The sequence below is a fragment of the Cebus imitator genome, unplaced genomic scaffold (assembly GCF_001604975.1).
Source record: "Cebus imitator isolate Cc_AM_T3 unplaced genomic scaffold, Cebus_imitator-1.0 Scaffold140, whole genome shotgun sequence".
NCBI lineage: Eukaryota > Metazoa > Chordata > Mammalia > Primates > Cebidae > Cebus > Cebus imitator.
In genome coordinates, this window is record NW_016107455.1 from 470235 (window position 1) to 474949 (window position 4715).

General features: G+C 47.6%; 1 protein-coding gene across 2 annotated transcripts in view; it reads right to left on the bottom strand.

Moving 5' to 3' along the window:
• The window catches only part of FAM222B (family with sequence similarity 222 member B), a 94816-nt gene extending 90941 nt beyond the window's left edge, over positions 1-3875 (bottom strand). Inside the window, exon 1 of one of the 2 annotated variants that reach the window (XM_017542123.2) lies at positions 3727-3875. The gene's annotated coding sequence lies outside the window, so the exon portion shown is untranslated. The remainder of the gene's footprint in view (positions 1-3726) is intronic. The other variant, XM_017542125.2, reaches the window with a different exon arrangement.
• Between the last annotated feature and the right edge of the window lie 840 nt (positions 3876-4715).

Sequence of the window (4715 nt, forward strand, 5' to 3'; positions counted from 1 at the left end):
TGGTCAACATGGTGAAACCCCGTCTCTACTAAAAATATAAAAATTAGTCAGGTGCTAGTGGTGTGCACCTGTAGTTCCACCCACTCAGCAGCAGCTGAGGCAGAAGAATTGCTTGAGCTTGGGAGGCAGAGACTGCAGTGAGCCAAGATCGCACCACTGCACTCCTCACTCTGAACGACAGAGTGAGGATCTGTCTCAAAAAAATAATAAAAAATTTCCCTAAGGAAAGGGATACTTTTTTAAGAAAAATGACTCATTTTATCAGAATATAAATTAGCCAATAGGTGGGGAATGGTGGCTCACACCTGTAATCCTAACACTTTGGGAGGCCAAGGCAGGTAGATTACCTGAGGTCAGGAGTTCACAACGAGTCTGGCCAACATGGTGAAACTCCATCTCTACCAAAAATACAAAAATTAGCCAGGTGTGATGACGCCCACCTGTAGTCCCAGCTACTTGGGAGGCTGAGGCGGGAGAATCACTTGAACACAGGAGGCAGACATTGCAGTGAGCCAAGATCGAGACACTGCACTCCAGCCCGGGCAACAGAATAAGGTCAGGTTAAGACCAGCCTGGCCAACATGGTGTAACCCCATCTCTACTAAAAATACAAAAATTAGCCAGGTGTTACTGGTGTGCGCCTATAACTCCAGCTACTCAGGAGGCTGCCCCCACCACAAAAAAAAAATATAAGAGATGCTGGGCACAGGGGCTCATGCCTGTAATCCCAACACTTTGAGAGGCCGAGGTGTGTGGATCACCTGAGGTCAGGAGTTCAAGACCAGCCTGGCTAACATGGTGAAATCCCATTTCTACTAAAAATACAAAAAAATAGGCCAGGCGTGATGGCTCACGCCTATAATCCCAGCACTTTGGGAGGCTGAAGCGGGTGGATCACGAGGTCAAGAGATCGAGACCATCCTGGTCAACATGGTGAAACCCTGTGTCTACTGAAAATACAAAAAAATTAGCTGGGCATGGTGGCGCACGCCTGTAGTCCCAGTTACTCGGGAGGCTGAGGCAGGAGAATTGCTTGAACCCAGGAGGCAGAGGATGCGGTGAGCCGAGATCACGCCATTGCACTCCAGCCTGGGTAACGAGCAAAACTCCGTTTCAAAAGAAAAAAAAAATACAAAAAAATAGCTGGGCATGATGGTACATGCCTGTAATCCCAGCTACTCGGGAGGCTGAGGCAGGCGAATTGCTTGAATCCGGAAGGCGGAGGTTGCGGTGAGCCGAGATCGCGCCATACCACTCCAGCTTGGGCAACAAAAGTTGAAACTCCGTCTCAAAATAAAAAATAAAAAAATAAGCCAATAAATAATTTTTTTAATTTTAGCCCCTGTTATGTCAGAGATTCACAGGAAGTCCTTAAATCTCCAAAGCTCATCTACCACTTTAGAAAAACTTCTCACACAACAGACAAGAAGTTTTAGAAAAACTTCTCACAGAGCAGACTAGCTCACCCCTTTTTCTTCCCCAGGGGAAGAAATACTCCATTTGTAAGGGTTATCTACTACATAAAAGTAACCACAAATAGGAAAGCGAATAGAAGGAGGGGAGGACAGGAAATTCTCATCACAGCTGAACAAACCTCTATTATTTTAACATAACATGGGTGGCATTTATGGGCTTATTTGAACTGATGGAAATTTCCAGCGGGGGAAAAATGCACTGCCAACATTCTGTAATGACATATCACAATATTAACAAATGCTTTATTTTTAAAACTATTATCTTAAAGAAAGTAGATATAGACAGATAATCTATTGGGACAGCCAAGGAACTAAAGCAAAAAGGTTAAAATTATATATATCACTATGCATTTCCAGGAAAGAAAAGTGAAACACATTTTACCAGACAGAGAAGTTAAAAACAATCAGCTTTCATTTTCCCCATTCTTATAAAGTAATTCACTCCCCTTATCTGTGAATCTTCAAGAACCTAGTATAGCCCCTCCCTACCTTTACTCAGGTAAAAGACAGATCACTCAACAATTTCCAGAAAGCCTTGACATTTCAAGGTCTCAATCCTCAGAGCCAGCAAAGCTGAATCGTCTGTCTCTTTATGTCCTCTTAAAAGGAGTCTGCATCTCTCTTTTGGAAACCATTTTCTATCTCCATAAACACATAGTTTAATCATCCTCTGCTTTGTCTACATTAAAAAACAGCAACATCGCCTAAGGAATGTTTCTTCAGCCTGTCAGGAAAACCAGACACCTCATGGGCTCTTGCACAACTGTTTCAGTCTTCTGAGATATTCCACCTGGGAGATCCCACTGACAAGCAGGGTAACAAAAAGTAGGGCTTAAGAGCTCCTGTATGCATATTTGACCTCCAAAATGGGGACAGGTCCCTGGAAAACCAGAGACTCCTTTACAAAGGAAAATCTTTTTTTTTTTTTTAAGATGGAGTTTCACTCTTGTTGCCCAGGCTGGAGTGCAATGGCAAGATCTCAGCTCATCACAACCTCCGACTCCCAGATTCAAGTGATTCTCCTGTCTCAGTCTCCTGAGTAGCGGGGATTACAGGATGAGCCACCACGCCCAGGTAATTTTTTATATTTTTAGTAAGATGGGTTTTCTCCAAGCTGGTCAGGCTGGTCTCGAACTCCCAACTTCAGGTGAGCTGCCTGCCTCAGCCTCCCAAAGTGCTGGGATTACAGGCATGAGCCACCTTGACCAGCCTTATCAACTCTTTAAAGCACATAAATGTCAGCTGTGTTACAAGGCAACCTGAGTGAGCTATGTTCAGAAAGTATTTAACAGATTGGCCCTCCATTCCTTTTGGGTGAGGAGCTGCACACCGTTTGTAAAAACACCAGAGAATATGGTATTTTTCCTACACAAGTCTGATGGCTAATTTGTCACATTACAGAACTGGTAGTTCTGCACATTATCTGCTGTGCCCACACAGAAAGCACAATGGAGTCTACTGAGGTTTTACAAACAATATGCTTCTTGCCTTGACAGAGAAATCAGTCATTCCATTAACAACGGTAAGGTCTAAATTCCAGAAATACTGTTGGTGATACATTAACATCGGCATAGTACTTAAAAAATTCACAATTTGCATAAACAATTTCAATTACATAGGTGATGCTTGCAATAGCCCATTGGAGGCATGGCATCTTGCTGATGTTCAGAAAGGTTAAGTGGGACCTGCCCAAGGTTACCTAACAGCTTTATCAGTGGTGGACTTGGTTTCGAACCTGCCTGACTCTAAGCCCCTAACTCTTTTCCCTAGACCCCTCCCACCTTTCAAAAGACAGCTCCCGACCCCCATCCTCTACCCAGAGCAGCCTATTACTCCGGGCGACCGACCCTTCCCTAGCCTGGTTGAGAGTTTGCTTCTTCAGCTCCTGCAGAGCTTTCATCCTCCACCACCCTCCCCCCGCGACCATTCTCTGAAAGAAGCGGAAAAGGAGAGGCGACCAAAAGCTCCTAGAGGAAGGGATGACACAAATGGGGGAGCACGGGACACTGGCCCTGCCACAGGCTGCTTCACTCCACAGCGCGCAACCCTTCCCCCTCCCCCAAGCTATCCAGCTCTGCGGCCGGCGAACTGGCCTCCCGTGCCCCAAATTCTCCCATCATCACCTCAAACTGTACCTCCCCCACGCCCTTCCGTCTCCCACAGGCAGAGCCCACCCCACAAAGTCACGGTATCCTTCCGTCAAGTTACCCTCTTCCCACGCGTTGCCCACTCCCCCTCCACCACTACTCACGGTCGGTGACTGGGCCCGGCCCTCATGGCTGCTCCGTTGCCGCCAGCCGCCCGCCGCCACTACTTCTCCACGCCCCGGCCCCTCAGTCACCGCCGCCGCTGTCGGGACTAGCCGGAGCCGCTCCTGCGCCTGCGCAGCGTGGGGCACCTGGGCCCTTTCGGGCCGCACGCGCCTGCGCAGCCCCTGCCGGGGGCGTCTTCCTCACTGCCTGATGGTCTGGACATCTGGGTCTCTGGTGGACTCGGGAGCTGGCCTTGAAGACTTCTGAGGCTTAGAGAATTTGGCGGCTGCCTCAGGGTTTAACGCCTCTGGAGTACCGTGCCTAGATTACTAAACTCTTGGATTGCGCTTCCCCTAATGGGGCCATAGACTTAATGGCATTTCCAGGATTCTGCATCCTACTTGCACTTAAAGGCCTGAATTCAGGTGCTCTGAGGTGACCGCTGATGATAAATTTGGGTCTCTTTTTCTTTCTCCCCTTTTTTTTTTTTTTCCTCAGACGGAGTTTCGCTCTTGTTGCCCAGGCTGGAGTGCAGTGGCATATCAGCTCACTGCAACCTCCACCTCTTGGGTTCAAGCGATTCTCCTGCTTCAACCTCAGCCTCCTTGGTACCTGGGATTACAGGCTTGCGCCCCCACGCCCAGCTAATTTTTGTATTTTAGTAGAGACGGGGTTTCACCATTTTGGCCAGTCTGGTCTCGAACTCCTGACCTCAGATGATCCGCCTATCTCAGCCTCCTAAAGTGCTGGGATTACAGGCGTAAGCCACCGCGCCCAGCCAAATTTGGGTCTCTTTCAAGAAGAAGATCATGTCTAGAATGTACTGGGGGTAATTATGTAAAAAGCAGCTTTGCTATCCTAGAATACACTACTAGCTCGGAGATGCAATGAGGTCCTGGGGACTTTGTCAAGAAGGTGACCTCACCTAGAATACACTGGGACACTGCTAAATTCAGTACGTTTATCAAGCACATGCTTTTTATTGGAC